An 18,169-nucleotide genomic window follows, 5' to 3' on the forward strand; every position below is an offset into this window, starting at 1 on the left:
TTTAGAAATGCTGGCATTCAGGGCCAGGGATCGAGGGTGGCTAGGTGGGAATTTACGCTTTCTCTCAAATGTTTGTGAGATGGAGAGCTGAACGCTGCCGTGTGACATGGTTGGGATGCTTGGTGACGCAGGTGGTGGTGTTGGTGGTACATCCCATGTTTGCTGGGCGGCAAGTGCCAACGTCCCTCCAGAGGTGGAGGAAGAGGCGGAGGCGGCGGCAGCAGCAGAAGAGGTAGCAGGGGGAGCCTGAGTGACTTCCTTGTTTTTAAGGTGCTTACTCCACTGCAGTTCCTGCTTTGCATGCAGGTGTCTGGTCATGCAGGTTGTGCTAAGGTTCAGAACGTTAATGCCTCGCTTCAGGCTCTGATGGCACAGCGTGCAAACCACTCGGGTCTTGTCGTCAGCACATTGTTTGAAGAAGTGCCATGCCAGGGAACTCCTTGAAGCTGCCTTTGGGGTGCTCTGTCCCAGATGGCGGCGGTCAGTAGCAGGCGGAGTCTCTTGGCGGCGGGTGTTCTGCTTTTTCCCACTGCTCCCTCTTTGTCTTTTGCTACGCTGTTGGCTCGGTCTCACCACTTCCTCTTCCTCCGAACTGTGAAAGTGGCACGACCTTCATTCCATGTGGGGTCTAGGACCTCATCGTCCCCTGCATCGTCTTCCACCCAGTCTTGATCCCTGACCTCCTGTTCAGTCTGCACACTGCAGAAAGACGCAGCAGTTGGCACCTGTGTTTCGTCATCATCAGAGACGTGCTGAGGTGGTATTCCCATGTCCTCATCATCAGGAAACATAAGTGGTTGTGCGTTAGTGCATTCTATCTCTTCCACCCCTGGGGAAGGGCTAGGTGGATGCCCTTGGGAAACCCTGGCAGCAGAGTCTTCAAACAGCATAAGAGACTGCTGCATAACTTGAGGCTCAGACAGTTTCCCTGATATGCATGGGGGTGATGTGACAGACTGATGGGCTTGGTTTTCATGCGCCATCTGTGCGCTTTCTGCAGAAGACTGGGTGGGAGATAATGTGAACGTGCTGGATGCACTGTCAGCCACCCAATTGACTAATGCCTGTACCTGCTCAGGCCTTACCATCCTTAGAACGGCATTGGGCCCCACCAAATATCCCTGTAAATTCTGGCGGCTACTGGGACCTGAGCTAGTTGGTACACTAGGACGTGTGGCTGTGGCAGAATGGCCACGTCCTCTTCCAGCACCAGAGGGTCCACTAACACCACCAAGACCATGTCCACGTCCGCGTCCCTTATTAGATGTTTTCCTCATTGTTCCCGATCACCGCAATAAGAAAAATATTATTCGGGCCAATGTATTGAATTAAAATTCAGGCCTTTTTTTACAGACACCTAACACTGTCTGGCTATCTATTTAGGTACCGTATTACACTAATACAGGCACACCAGTAAGGACAGATTTAGCTGAATATAAATGTGAGGCCTATTTTTTAGGCGCTGTGTGACAGGTATAGGTTTAATCACAGAATTAGACTTGTATCTGCACTGTAGCGTGTGTGTTAAGTTTTTCAGAATGACCCTATCAGCACCTTGAATCTAATATACCCTTTTAGGGATAGATTTAAAGTAGGCCTGATATAGCAGAAACCACTAATATTGAGAATGGCAAATTTGGGAATTGTTTTTCAACCCAGAACAAAAACTGTGCTTTTACGGTCACTAAAAATAACTTGACCAGCTAAAACAGTACTGATTTGGAGGAATATAAATGTCAGGCCTATTTTTTATGCGCTGTGTGACAGGTATAGGTTTAATCACAGAATTAGACTTGTATCTGCACTGTAGCGTGTGTTTTAAGTTTTTCAGAATGACCCTATCAGCACCTTGAATCTAATATACCCTTTTAGGGATAGATTTAAAGTAGGCCTGATATAGCAGAAACTACTAATATTGAGAATTGCAAATTTGGGAATTGTTTTTCAACCCAGAACAAAAACTGTGCTTTTACGTTCACTAAAAATAACTTGACCAGCTAAAACAGTACTGATTTGGAGGAATATAAATGTCAGGCCTATTTTTTAGGCGCTGTGTGACAGGTATAGGTTTAATCACAGAATTAGACTTGTATCTGCACTGTAGCGTGTGTGTTAAGTTTTTCAGAATGACCCTATCAGCACCTTGAATCTAATATACCCTTTTAGGGATAGATTTAAAGTTGGCCTGATATAGCAGAAACTACTAATTTTGAGAATGGCAAATTTGGGAATTGTTTTTTAACCCAGAACAAAAACTGTGCTTTTACGGTCACTAAAAATAACTTGACCAGCTAAAACAGTACTGATTTGGAGGAATATAAATGTCAGGCCTATTTTTTAGGCTCTGTGTGACAGGTATAGGTTTAATCACAGAATTAGACTTGTATCTGCACGGTAGCGTGTGTTTTAAGTTTTTGAGAATGACCCTATCAGCACCTTGAATCTAATATACCCTTTTAGGGATAGATTTAAAGTAGGTCTGATACAGCAGAAACCACTAATATTGAGAATTGCAAATTTGGGAATTGTTTTTCAACCCAGAACAAAAACTGTGCTTTTACAGTCACTAAAAATAACTTGACCAGCTAAAACAGTACTGATTTGGAGGAATATAAATGTTAGGCCTATTTTTTAGGCGCTGGGTGACAGGCTCAACTTGCTCCTGATTTAGTATATGGCCAAAAAATAACCACACTATTGATGGTTAAATGCACTTGGGTGACACAGGCTCAGTCTGCACCTGATGTAGTATATGGCCAAAAAATAACCACACTATTGATGGTTAAATGCACTTGATGAAAGCTTGACCCTGATGTAGGATATAGCAAAAAATAACCACACTATTGATGGTTAAATGCACTTGGGTGACACAGGCTCAGCCTGCACCTGATGTAGTATATGGCCAAAAAATAACCACACTATTGATGGTTAAATGCACTTGGGTGACACAGGCTCAGCCTGTACCTGATGTAGGATATAGCAAAAAATAACCACACTATTGATGGTTAAATGCACTTGGTGGTAGCTTGTGCTGGCGCACCACAAGCCACAAAATGGCCACCGATCACCCCAGAAAAAAGTGATATAAAAACGCTCTGGGCAGCCTAAAAAAAGTGAGCAATTGAATATCAGCACTTCAATGATCCACAGCTGGAGATCGATCACTGAATGAAGTCTTTTGGAGGAGTTAATCTGCATAATCTCGCCCTAACGTCGCAGCTGCAACCTCTCCCTATGCTTGTATCAGCAGAGTGACGTGCAGCGCTACGTGACCCAAGCTTATATAGAGTCTGGGTCACATGCTGCACTGGCCAATCACAGCCATGCCAATAGTAGGCAAGGCTGTGATGGCCTCTTGGGGCAAGTAGTATGACGCTTGTTGATTGGCTGCTTTGCAGCCTTTCAAAAAGCGCCAAGAAAGCGCCGAACACCAAACCCGAACCCGGACTTTTACGAAAATGTTCGGGTTCGGGTCCGTGTCACGGACACCCCAAAATTCGGTACGAACCCGAACTATACAGTTCGGGTTCGCTCATCCCTACTAAAGAGCTTTCATATGAACGCTCGTTAGCGATGATCTGACAGTGTAACTCTACCACCAATTACCCGATCATCGAGCAAATGCTTGTTCATCAGGCAATTGGCATCTTTCAGCAGATTTAAAAATCATTGTGCTGTCTATTCATAATCTGCTGCCGACAAACAATATTCAGTATGGGAACTGGCGATAGCATTAGCGATCGCTTATCCCCATACTGAGGGGGAGATCATTCAGTTTTACGGATTATCGGCAATACATCCCTCATTATACAGGGAGATATGCTACCAGTAATCGGTAATCTTTAATTCAGAGAAAAGATGCAGATCAGCCGAAAACAAGCATTCGCGTTTTTTGGGAATGAGCGTTCCTATAAATGATTGTTCCAGATAATTGGCCTGAAAATCTATCAATCTAATAGGGGGGGGGGAATGCAAAAAACGAAAATGGTCTTTGTCTTGAAGGGGTTAATTTATATTATGTGAAAGAAGTAGACTTTACTTTAAAAAATCACCAAAAACAAAGAAATAATAGCAATGAGATGATGTAGGATTTCCATTGGCCTAATTTTGTTATGTCAATACCATTTCAAGTTATACAAACTCTTACTGAAACTTAATTTAGCCTCCAACATTGCTGAGAAGATAGTAATTATTTATGTGATTTTCCTGTGCAAATAAACTACCAGCCTAGATCTTTATCCTAGGATTAATATAGCTCCAAGACATGCAAAGAGAATTCTGTAAGTGAAGGTTTTATTGAATAAAATGCTATTATGAATGCAAACTTCAGCTTAGCTCGTGTTTGTTTATAGACTGTATCCATTCGCTAATTTGCTTGTTACACCTGGATTTATCTACCTTACTTTGTATGTTATACTATAGCAAAGAGTAACAGGGTTATTGAACAAAGAGTAAACCTTCATTACTTGCATTATATACACAACAAGCTACAGCAGGACATTCTGGAACCGGGCTTTCAAGCATGAAGGAAGCCGGTATAGAGTCATATTTTAGCCCTTGCTATACCTATTCTTCATTTTTTTCCTACTGTCTAGTGTGCACATTATCTTTTTTTTCTCTCATGCTCTACATGTTGAAAGGTAGCTAATTTGTAAATTAAGTGTTTGGGTGTTACATGGACAGTCATTCATCTGAATGTTTGATATGTAATACAATATCTGGATGTCCACAGTTTCCATATGCATAATCAGCAGTTGTTTTGCTTGGAAGTCAAAGGAATAGTTTGTGTGAGACATCCCTTAATTTAGATTTGTGCACTGAAACAGTGTGGTCTATTCTTTTGCTTCATTAGCTTATATCATCATTTATATTTTGGTGATAACTGAGATATGTTAAAAGGAGTTATCCCACAAAAACATTTAGCAGCTATGAAAAGGATAGGTGATAAATGTTGGATCGATGGAAAGAATATGGTGAAGTTAAAAACTTGATGGAGAGGAAAACCCACTGAAACTCAGACAAAGCAAGGATGACATTAATCAGAGATTCAACAAAGATACTAATGATAACACTGAAGGAGATGCAAAGATCCACAGTGGACAAAGAAGGATCTGAGAGTGGGGCTTTATAGTAGAGTGACCAGAAAAAAAAACATTGCTTAAAGAAAAACATTAGAAAACATGTTTGGGATGCACAAAGCATCATGTGGCCGACTCTGCAAGCACATGGAAGAAAGTTCTGTGGTCGCATGAGAATTAAACTGAACTTTTGGGCCATCATGAGAAATGCTATGTGTGGTGTAAAACCAACAATTCCCATCACTCCAAGAATACCATTCCCTCAGTGAAGCATGGTTGTGGCAGCATTAGGCTCGGGGGATGCCTTGTATTAGCAGGAATAGGAATACTAGTCAGGATCGATGGAAAGATGGAGGGCAGTAAATAGGGCAATTCTTAACGAGAACCTCTTTCAATCTGCCAGTTAGGGAAGGAAATTCACCTTCTATTAGGACAATGACCCCAAACATACTGCTAAAGCTACCATGGAGAGGTCAGTGTCTATATGAGCTAAGCTAATAGAGATGTCCAATGAGACTTACATGTTACTGCAGCACAAGGTGGTTGCATAAAGTATTTACTTTCAGGGCGTGAATTCTTATGTGTTAGAGTTTTTTTCTTAATTATTTTTTGCATCTAAGTTTAAAAATATTTTGCCCTTCAAAGTGGTAGACATATTCTGTAAATTAAATTGTGCAAATCACCCCAAAATCCATATAATTTCAGGTTGGAATGCAATGAAGTATAAGAAAACTCCAGCTCACCTCCACAACTGTGATTGAGTACACGGAATGGAACCAGGTAAGTCCATACAAATCAAGAAAGGAGAAAAAAAAAACAGCACTTTAAAATCTTCAATGTGCTTTATTTCATATTGTAGCAAAAATAACTCTCAGGAACAAAACCTCCCCCCGGACAGCAGTTGATGCGTTTCGAACACAGGTGTGTTCTTAGTCATAATTAAGCGTGGCCAACCCTGATGGGCTTTATAATGCTGATGCAGGTGTTGGTCACACTGCCTTACCACATATAACATACAGTACATGTAAAATTACCTAATAAATAACAAAGCATATTCTTCCAATACTTGTATCTACATCAACATCAATTTCTGAAAGTGACATAATATGTTGAATTATAATCATAGTTATGAGAAACGCAATGTGTGAACAATGATAAAATACATGTTGCTTTGACAAAATGCAACTATAAATCCACTATATCCACGTTTAGTTACGACTAAGAACACACCTGTGTTCGAAACGTGTTAACTGCTGTCCGGGTGGAGGTTTTGTTCCTGTGAGTCATTTTTGCTACAATATGTAATGCAATGAACAGGAAAAACACCGAAGGGGAGTGAATGCTGAAAGGTTGATTGTTGAGCGAAGCACGCTTCGGTTCATAGATCAGATGTCGCTTCATTCCAAACTTAATTTGAATACTGTACAGAGACTAGTGTTGAGTAAATCGAAGTGTCTGAAGTGGACTTCGAGAAAATCCAACTCACTGCGAATCCAAATTTCCTTGTGCTTTGTGTTAATGAATCGATTTTCCCTGAAATGGGGCAAAAAAAAAAATCATACTCACCTTATCCATTTGAGTGCGAAGAGCCCACCGCCGCCATCTTGATTGAAGATCCTGTGCAAAATCTTGTGAGTGGTGACACATGATGTCATTAGGCGCCGCGTGAGATTTCGTACTGGATCTTCATTCAAGGTGGCGGTGGCAGGCTCTTCGTGATCAAATGGATGAGGTAAGTATGATTTTCATTTTCTTTGTTATTATTTAATATTAACCTCTTGCCGACCTAGGATGAGAATGCTCGTCCTAACTGGCCGGTACTTAAAAAAAAACGTAAAAAAAGCTATTTTTTGTCATCCCACATCACAAAAAGTGTAATAGCAAGCGATCAAAAAGTCATATGCACCCCAAAAAATGAGACCCTACCCAGGATTATCGCCCAAAAACTGAAAAAACTATGGCTCTAAGACTATGGAGACACTAAAACATGATTTTTTTGGTTTCAAAAATGAAATCATTGTATAAAACTTACATAAATAAAAAAATTGTATATATATTAGGTATTGCCGCGTCCGTGACAACCTGCTCTATAAAAATACCACATGATCTAACCTGTCAGATGAATGTTGTAAATAACAAAAAAAAAATGGTGCCAAAACAGCTATTTTTTGTTACCTTGCCTCACAAAAACATAATAATATAGAGCAACCAAAAATCATATGTACCCTAAACTAGTACCAACAAAACTTCCACCCTATCCCGTAGTTTCTAAAATGGGGTCACTTTTTTGGAGTTTCTATCTAGGGGTGCATCAGGGGAGCTTCAAATGGGACATGGTGTCAAAAAAACAGTCCAGCAAAATCTGCCTTCCAAAAACTGTATGGCATTCCTTTCCTTCTGCGCCCTGCCGTGTGCCCGTACAGCAGTTTACGACCACATATGGGGTGTTTCTGTAAACTACAGAATCAGGGCCATAAATATTGAGTTTTGTTTGGCTGTTAACCCTTGCTTTGTAACTGGAAAAAAAATATTAAAATGGAAAATCTGCTAAAAAAGTGAAATTTTGAAATTGTATCTCTATTTTCTATTCATTCATGTGGAACACCAAAAGGGTTAACGACGTTTGTAAAAGCAGTTTTGAATACATTGAGGGGTGCAGTTTCTGAGACGGGGTCACTATTATAGAGTTTCTACTCTAGGGGTGCATCAGGGGGGCTTCAAATGGGACATGGTGTAAAAAAACTGTCCAGCAAAAAAAGGGTTAACGACGTTTATAAAATCAGTTTTGAATACCTTTAGGGGTGTAGTTTCTAGAATGGGGTCATTTTTGGGTGGTTTCTATTATGTAAGCCTCACAAAGTAACTTCGGACCTGAACTGGTCCTTAAAAAGTTGTTTTTTGAAAATTTATGAGGAATTTCAATATTTACTTCTAAACTTCTAAGCCTTGTAACGTCCCCCAAAAATAAAATGTCATTCCCAAAATTATCCTAACATGAATTAGACATATGGGAAATGTAAAGTAATAACTATTTTTGTAGGTATTACTATGTATCATAGAAGTAGAGAAATTGAAACTTGGAAATTTGTAAATGTTTCCCAATTTTTGGCAAATTTGGTATTTTTTTATAAATAAAAGAGATTTTTTTTTACTCCATTTTACCAGTGTCATGAAGTACAATATGTGACGAAAAAACTATCTCAGAATGGCCTGGCTAAGTAAAAGCATTCCGAAGTTATCACCTCATAAAATGACACATGTCAAGTTTCCAAAAAATGGCCTGGTACTTAAGGAGAAAAATGGCAGGGTCCTGAAGTTGTTAATGTCAGATTCCATAAACAGCGATGAACGTGGCATCTTAGGGGTACAATGAAGGGGAGCCGAGCAATCGCCACTCCATGTCATTGCACCCATTACTTGCAAATAAATGTGCTTCGCGACAAAGTAATTTGTCACAAAGCTAATATTTTTGTAAAATTCATCGAAGCAGCCAAATCTAATTTTCAGGAACTTTGCTCTTCTCTTACGGAGAACCGTCTCCGTACAGCATTCAAATGTATGGGCTTTGCGGAGGTAAAATTTGTAATGTCCGAAGTCTCGCTAGACTTCGTTGAATAACTTTGGACTTTCATTATTCAAGTTGAAAACTATTTTAAAACTGGGATTCTGAAGTCGACTTCGGGACCTACTTGTACCTCTGAATCGAAACCAAGTTCGGATTGCATTTTTAAAATGGTTTTCAAGTTGTAGAATTGAATGCCATAGTTCTTAACAAATTTCCCCTCTGCAAAGCCCATACAGACAGGTCTCCGTACAGCATTCAAACAAAGTTTTGAACAAAGCAACTTCGGATTAATGATTCGAAACGTGCTTCGCTCAACACTACTGAAATGCAATGTATTGGCCCCCAAGTCAGGGGTTTTACAACTTTAAAAATATTGTGTGATAGATTCTAAAAATAACTTTACCCCTTCAGCACCCTGCCATTTTTAACCTTAATGACAAAACCGTTTTTTGGAAATTTGACAGGTGTCACTTTATGTGGTAAAAACTTTGGAACACTTTTACTTATCCAAGCCATTCTGAGACAGTTTTCTCGTGACACATTGTACTTCATGATAGTGGTAAATTTCAGTCAATATTTTTCATTTTTATTTAGAAACAATACCAAATTTACAAAAAAATTGGAAAAATGTGCAACCTTCCAAATTTCTATTTCTCTGCTTTTAAAACAGATAGTGATGCCTCATATAATAGTTATTACTTTACATTTCCAATATGTCTACTTTATGTTTGGATCATTTTGTAAATGCCATTTTATTTTTTGGGGACGTTAGAAGGCTTAGAGGTTTAGAAGCAAATCTTGAAATTTTTCAGAAAATTTTTAATCCCACTTTTTAAGGACCAGATCAGGTCTGAAGTCACTTTGTGAGGCTTACATAATAGAAACTACCCAAAAATGACCTCATTTTAGAAATTACACCCCTCAAGCTATTTAAAACTGATTTTAAAAACTTTGTTAACCCGTTAGGTGTTCCCCAAGAATTAAAGGAAAATGTAGATGAAATTTCAGAATTTCACTTTTTTGGCAGATTTCCCATTTTAATTTATTTTTTCCAGTAACAAAGTAAGGGTTGACAGCCAAACAAAACTCAATATTTATTACCCTGATTCCGTAGTTTACAGAAACATCCCATTTGTGATCGTAAACTGCTGTATGGGCACACGGCAGGGTGCATAAGGAAAGGAACGCCATATGGTTTTTGGAGGGCAGATTTCACTGGGATAATTTGAAGTTGCCACGTCACATTTGAAGACCCCCTGAAGCCCCCCTAGAGTAGAAACTCCAAAAAAGTTACCCCATTTTGGAAACTTCAGGATAAGCTGGCAGTTTTGTTGGTACTATTTTATGGTACATATGATTTTTATTGCTCTATATTACACTTTTTGTGAGGCAAGGTAACAAAAAATAGCTGTTTTGGCACTGTTTTTATTTGTTGTTATTTACAACGTTCATCTGACAGGTTAGATCATGTGCTATTTTTATAGAGCAGGTTGTTATGGACGCGACAATACCAAATAGGACTACATTTTTTTGGTTGTTTGTTTCAGTTTTACATATAATAAAGCATTAAAAAAAGTTTTTTTTAGTGTCTCCATATTCTGAAAGCCATATTTTATTTTTATTTTTTGGGGCGACTGTCTTATGTACGGGCTAATTTTTTTCAGGATGAGATGACGGTTTGATTTGTACTTTTTTAGGGTGCATATGACTTTTTGATCGCTTGGTATTACACTTTTTGTGATGTAAGTTGTAAGGTATTACACTTTTTGTGCTTTTTTAACAGTCTTTATTTAATTTTTTTTATGGTGTCCACCTGAGGGGTTTGAAACAAAAAAAATCATGTTTTAGTGTCTCCATATTCTGAGAGCCATATTTATTTTTTATTTTTTGGGCAATTATTTGGGGGGAAATTGTCTTAGGTAGGGGCTCATTTTTTGCGGGATGAGAGGACGGTTTTATTGTCACTATTTTGGGGTGCGTATGACTTTTTGATTGCTTGGTATTATACTTTTTGTGATGTAAGGTGACAAAAAATTTCTTTTTTAACAGTTTTTTTTACGGTGTCCACCTGAGGGGTTAGTTCATGTGATATTTTTATACAACAGGTTGTTACGGATGCGACAATACCTAATATGTATTTTTTTATTTTTATTTAAGTTTTACATAATAAAAGCATTTTAAACCCCAAAAAATCATGTTTTATTGTCTCCATATTCTGAGAGCCATAGTTTTTTATTTTTTGTGCGATTGTCTTAAGTAGGGTCTAATTTTTTGCGGGGTGAGATGACGGTTTGATTGGTACTATTTTGGGGTGCGTATGGATTTTTGATCGCTTGGCATTACACTTTATGTGATGTAAGGTCCCAAAAAATTGCTTTTTTGACAATGTTTTTATTTTTTTTTTTTTACCGTGTTCACCTGAGGGGTTAGGTCATGTGATATCTTTATAGAGAAGGTCGTTACGAATGTGGAAATACCTAATATGTATACTTTTTTATTTATTTAAGTTTTACACAATAATATCATTTTTGAAACAAAAAAAAATCATGTTTTAGTGTCTCCATAGTCTGAGAGCCATAGTTTTTAAATTTTTTGGGCAAATGTCTTAGGTAGGGTACAATTTTTGCAGGATGAGATGATGGTTTTATTGGCACTATTTTGGGATGCATATGACTTTTTGATCGCTTGCTATTACACTTTTTGTAGTGTAAGGTCTTTTTTGACACCTTTTTATTTATATTTTTTTACGGTGTTCATCTGAGGGATTAGGTCATGTGGTATTTTTTATAGATGCAGCAATACCTAATATGTCTACTTTTAAAAGCATTTTTTAAACAAAAAAATCATGTTTTAGTGTCTCCATAGTCTGAGAGCCATATATTTTTTTTAATTTTTGGGAGATTGTCTTAAGTAGGGGCTAATTTTTTGCAGGATGAGGCGACGGTTAGATTGGTACTATTTTGGGGGGCATATGCCTTTTTGATCGCTTGGTGTTGCACTTTTAGTGATGTAAGGTGACACAGTTTTAATTTAATTTTTTTGACAGTATTCATCTGAGGGGTTAGTTCATGTGATATTTTTATAGAGCCAGTCGTTACGGACGTGGCGATACCAAATATGTCTGTTTATCTATTTTCTTTTTTTTTGCAATTTTATGTGTTTTATTTTGGGAAAGGGGCGTCATTTTACTTGAAACTTTATTTATTTTTTTATTATGGAAAACACATTTTTTTTAAAAAAAAATTTAGCTTTTTTTTTTGTCCCACTCTGGGACTTCAACTTCTGGGGGTCTGATCCCCTCTGCAATGCCTTAGTTACATTACATCAAGTATTGTAATGCATTGCATGTCAGTTTGTATGCTAACAGCCTGCCTGTGAGATCCAACCTAAGGGCTTGATCTCACAGGCTTCCATAGAAAGCAAGCCCCGATGTCTATGGAAGGCATCGGGCTGCCTTCTCTGCCATTGTGGTCCCTGTTACTGCAGTGCAGGGAAGCGGAGGCCACGTGTACCCTCCGCAAACCCCGTGCATTCTGCGGTCAGCTTTGACTGCGGAATACAAGTAGAGATGGGCTTGCGGTTCGCACGGAGGTCGTTTCGCTGCGAACTTTGCTCGTTCGCTGTTCGCCTAACGGGCGAACATATGGCAATATTTTCGCCCGCCATATTCTTTTACATTGTGAAGAACTTTGACCCATGACACATCCATCAGGTGGTACAGGACAGCCAATTGAGACGTTTCAGCACATGGACATACCCCCTACCTTATAAATAAACCTGATCTGGCCGCCATTTCAAATTCAGTCTTTTGGAGGTTGCTGTGTGGAGCAGGGACAGACTGTTAGTGACACAAATCGCTAGCTAATAGGGCCACAAAAGTCCTTTTAAGGACTGGTATAGGTGTGCTATCGATAGGTGTAACATACTGAGGGGTGTAATATACTTATAATATACTTTCTTAGATAGAAAGTATATTATAGTGCAATTGTATTGTGCAGCAGTTGTGTGCGGTTCTGCTGCGATTCTGCAGCCACACAAAGTGCCAAACGCTATTGGAACCAATAATTTCTACTGGTGTGATTTACCAGTTGCCCCCCCAAAAAACTGATTGAAGCAGGGGTGTTATATACCAATAATATACATTCTATATAGTGCATTTGGGTAGTGCAGCATTTGTCTGCGGTTTTGCTGCGTTACCGCATCTACACAGAGTGACAAACACTATTGGAACAAATAATTTCTACTGGTGTGATTTACCAGTTGTTCCCCAAAAAAACTGATTAAAGCAGAGGTGTTATATACCAATAATATACTTTCTATATAGTGCATTTAGGTAGTGCAGCATTTGTTTGCGGTTTTGCTGCGTTACTGCATCTACACAGAGTGACAAACTTTATTGGAACCAATAATTTCTACTGGTGTGATATACCAGTTGCCCCCCAAAAAAACTTATTGAGGCAGGGGTGTTATATACCAATAATATACTTTCTATATAGTTCATTTGTATTGTGCAGCATTTGTCTGCGGTTCTGATGAGATACCGCAGATATACAGAGGGACAAATGCTATTGGAACAACTAATTGCAACTGTTGTGATTAGAGATGTGCGAATCGAAGCTGACGAAGTCGAATTCGTTCCGAATTTCAGGAAAAATTAAATTCTAAACGAATGCGAATTTCCTCACGGTTCACGGTAACGAATCGGATTATTAGCAATAACTTAAAGTGCCCACATATAGAACATAGTGGGACACTGCATCAAGATGAATCAGGCGTGGATCAGCCAGGATTTCAACACACCAATCGATGCATCAGACTAGATCATCCATGGTGCCACACCAACATTTTGACAAAAGAGACCGTTTTCTTCTGGCTACCTACCTCAGCTACTATTCCGATGTTGTTACCCGCCTGATGCCAAATATCTGATGCCAAGTTCTCCTTCTTTCACCCACCATCTTCAGCAAATACTAGTATTGCCACCCACCTCCACACTATGTCACATTGCCACTCTGTGGCCTCCTGGTGCCGTTATGTCCACACTATGTCACAGTGCCACTCTGTTGTATCATGCTGCTGCTGCTGCTGCCATGTCCACACTATGTCACCTTGCCACTCTGGCCTCCTGATGCTGCCATCTCCACACTATGTAACCTGGCCACTCGCTGGCCTCCACATACTGCTGCCAACTACATACTCTGTGATTGTGCCACTCGGTGGCCTCCTCATACTGCCGCCACCTCCACACTGTCATTGTGCCACTCTGTGGCCTTCTGATGCTGCCGCTACCTCCAGACTTTGTCATTGGGCAACTGTGTGGTCTCCTCATGCTGCTTCCACCTCACCACTCTGTCATAGGGACATTCTGTGGACTTATGATGCTGTTCACACCCTCCACACTTCATGACTGGGGCACTATTTTGGCTTTCGGCCTGGCTGACACCATCATTTATTTGACTTTTCTTCTTATCTGTCAGAAGGAAGGAAAAATTAGACGCACAATGGATCCTGTCTGTGTAGCAGTTGTAAGGCCTGTATGGTCCCATCAGAATTGGCTTAAGATTTGGTAGCCAAAAGCAGGAGTGGGTACAAAACACATAAGACATGCAAATATTAAATTCGCGTGTCATCTCTGTTTTAGATCCACTCCTGATTTTATTGGCATTAGCAATACTGAGCAAATGCTGACCGAGTGAAGGCGTATGCTCCAAAGACAGGATCCGTTTTTTTTTAGTTATTGTTCTGACAGATCAGAGGAAGGACAAATTAATCAGTGACGTCAACACAAACTTACTCCTGACATCCTCTCCACTCTGTCATGGGGGCTCTACTTGTATAAGTGTGTAATATAACAGGTTCTGCAGACATCTATGTGGAATCAGCTGAAGAGGGTGTAAAAGGAGTGCAGTTCTTCTTGACACTAACATCGACCTATAAGGCAGAGTTCATGCTTGAGTTATTAGGCCAGTTTTTGCAAATTTAAGTATACTTTCTTATAATTTTAATCAAGTTTTGGTTTAATAAAATCAATGTTAAAATATTTTATAAATTTAATAATAAAAATTAAATGTTGCGTAAGACAGGAGAGAACCGGACAGTCTTCTGTTTATTCAACGACGTGGTGTTGCGATGGAGAAAGCATTCCAAAAAAAAAATTACTCTACACCTGGAGCCAAATCCTGTCAAGATTGATGCAAGTGCGGTATTGGCTGCTCATCCAGCAAGATACTTCTGGGGGAACCTGCCTGGCATGCTTAGGCTTCTACTAGCGACAGACAATGAGAAGAAGACAAAGCTTGTTCTTTTCTGTACATTGAATGAATAATTTTTGGGGCCTGTAGTCCACTGGCCTGCAGTAAAATTGATATCTAATGACCGTCTAATATACCTCCAGCCACATAATCACTTGATGTTTTCTGTCAGGTGAATGCCTAATTTTTGGGGCCTGTACTCCCGTGGCCTAAAATAATTTTTTTCTAGGCTCCAGCAGGGCACATTTTTGAGAGTTTCAATTTAAGACGCATAAAAATGGCCCCTGATTAAAATACGTATTTTTTGTGGGAATTTTTGCCATCCGCCTCTGGTATGTCACTGTCCTTGTTGTGGGACGATTTGTGCACTTCTTGTTAGTATTTGGTGGCTGCAAATATGAGCTGAAGGTTTTTCAGGTTCGCCTGCCATTAAAGTGAATGAGGCCTGCCGCGAACTTGCGGTTCGCAAACATTTGATCGCGTTCGCGAACTGTCCCAGCCGATGTTCATCCATCACTACATACAAGGGGTTAACACGCCGGCGTAAGCAGCAGGGGTCTGGCTGTCAGTGACTGCCGGACCCCTGCCACTGATCGGGCGGGCGCAACACCTGCACCCGCCCAATCACCCCGCCTTTCATGTACAGTGCTGGTCCTTAAGGGGTTAAATGCGTTTTCACCGCCCCAGTGGTAGTTTCTACTCTAACACCCCTCATGCTGACAGAGACTGATGCTGTAGCCTCTGAACTGAACATTTCAAGGCCATTGCTTAGAAACAGGACATCGTTTTCAAAAATATGTTGTAACTAAACTCATAGAAAATGTGTTAAAACGTCTCCATTTACAACTATTTCATAAACATGACCCACTGTTTAGTAATAATACGGATTATCAGTAAATCTCTTCCATCGCATCAACGTTTCTACATAATGGTGGATTTTACCAGGAGAAAAATAGCTCTGCACAGGAGGGCAACAAGTGTTCACATCCATTTGGGTACTTCAAGGAGAGACATTGAAATTGCTGTACATCTTAAGGGATATTATAGGATTAGAAACTGTTAAAATGCACCTTAAACCCAGAAATATTTAATGGTGAGAAAAACAAGCCAAAGTAATTTTCTCTTTGTATTTTCCCTTTCATCCAGCTGCTGGTATAATGACAGCTCTGTTCAGGTATTACTGCTTGCAAAGCTGGGAAAACAAAAGCATTTTCTCAGCAAATAGTCGTTTATCAGTGAGGGAGGCCATGAGAAGTGAATTATTAGCTGGGCTTCCCTTGGATATTTGTTCTTTGTGAAAGTCAGACGTTCCAAGTTCCTGAGTTATAGTTAAGAGTTCACGTGGAATTTATGGGCAATGGCAATATACTTTTTTGTGTAGAAAAAGTCTCAAAACTTTACAAAGTCACAAACATACAAACATACAAAGACCAAACTTTCATATTCATCTCCAAATTACGATATGTGATTGTTTATCAAAGTGGTTTTCCAAGATTGTGATACTGATGGCCTATCGTCAGGATAGGTCATTAATATCAGATCACTGGGTCCAACTCACGGCACCCCCACAATCTACTTTTTGAAGATGCAACTAAGCACCGGTGAAAGCCTCGGCCTCTTCCTAGGCCAGTGACATCAGGTTCATTGGTCACTTGGCCTAGGCTGAGCTGCAATATCAAGCATGGCCACTATCTAATGGACTGTCATGTGAAACAGCTTATCGGCGATGGATACCAGCTGTCAGACCCCCACCCGTCTGATATTGATGACCTATCCTGAGAATAGGTCATCAATATCATAATCAAGATTTCTCTAATATTGGCTTTATCAGTAAAAATTACACAAAATAATTTACCTGAGCAATAAGGTTCATGTTGACCCATGAGGTTCAGATGTGTTTTTTTTTTATAAAAATGACAATGATACATCTAAAAAGTGTGCCCCAGGTGTTACATTTGGACAACTGGTAAACATGATGAGATGTTCCTTCACCTTGCAGCTCAGGGGCTGACTCAAATTTTTCGAGAAGTGTGAATAGGTCATATCTTTTGCAATTGGGCCATCAGTGAAAAAAATATTTTTATTTAATTGTTTATCAAAATGGTTTTCTGAGATTGTGAAATTGATGGCCTATCGTCAGGATAGGTCATCAATATCATATCACTAGGTCCAACTCACGGCACCCCCACAATCAACTTTTTGAAGATGCAGCTAAGCACCGGTGAGAGCCTCGGCCTCTTCCTAGGCCAGTGACATCAGGTTCATCGGTCACATGGCCTAGGCTGAGCTGCAATATCAAGCATGGTCACTATCTAATGTACTGTCATGTGAGAAAGCTTATCGGCCAATATTAGAGAAATATTTGAGAAATCATGCAGCTTAATAAGACTGAAAGGGATATACTGAAAGTCAATACTAAAGTACTAAATGGGTGAGCCAGGGTTGCTTCAATGGTATTCAATACAAGAGTGGGAAAAGGGGTAGGCAGAGTGGGTGGTTGTATAGGGTACAAATGAAGAAGTTGCAATTTATGATCTTAATGTTATGTCTTAACATTTACTACATTTTCTACAATTAGTGTTTGATTATATAAATAAGAACACTAGCCATTGGTGGGGAAATGTGCATCATGGACAATGATGGATAATAATTGACCATCCAGCAGTGATTATTCTATATTTATAGGGCTTGTGTCACAAAACATATTTTACATTTTTAAAACCAGCAGCTAGATCTGAATACTTTTGTAATTTCATGTAATTAAATATTTAGTATAGCCAATGAGCTATTTAACAACATGTATCTGTAAAGTGCAATCTGCTGTCTGTTTATTTCATTTTTTTTTGTCCTTCCCGCTGAGCTGGTCAAACATGCTCAGTTTAAATCTTCAACTGCCACCGGACATATGTTCTGTTAGAAGCTGTGGCAGTTACAAGGAGGGAGCTGCAGCAGAAAGGACACTTCTCCTGAGCTGCCAGGCTGAAGATAATGTAGGAGAGCAATTGGAGCTGTGAATATGGAGATCTCCGGACCCATGTGCGGTATGGGGCTGGTTCTAGCTTTAGTAGAAAGGTAATGTCATGTACTATATGATGTCATGTACTATATGATGTCTGATTTTGATTTTTTACATCAATCATAGCATAACCCCTTTAAGGGACCTAGAGGGTGGTGAGCATGTTGAAGCCACTGCTTTGGGCACCTTAACTGATTGTCCTGTCCTTGATATTATTATTGCCCATTATTGTCTATATTGACTGTGTGTCACGGAACCA

This window comes from Bufo bufo, chromosome 5 (genome assembly GCF_905171765.1).
Source record: "Bufo bufo chromosome 5, aBufBuf1.1, whole genome shotgun sequence".
In the NCBI taxonomy this organism is placed as follows: domain Eukaryota; kingdom Metazoa; phylum Chordata; class Amphibia; order Anura; family Bufonidae; genus Bufo; species Bufo bufo.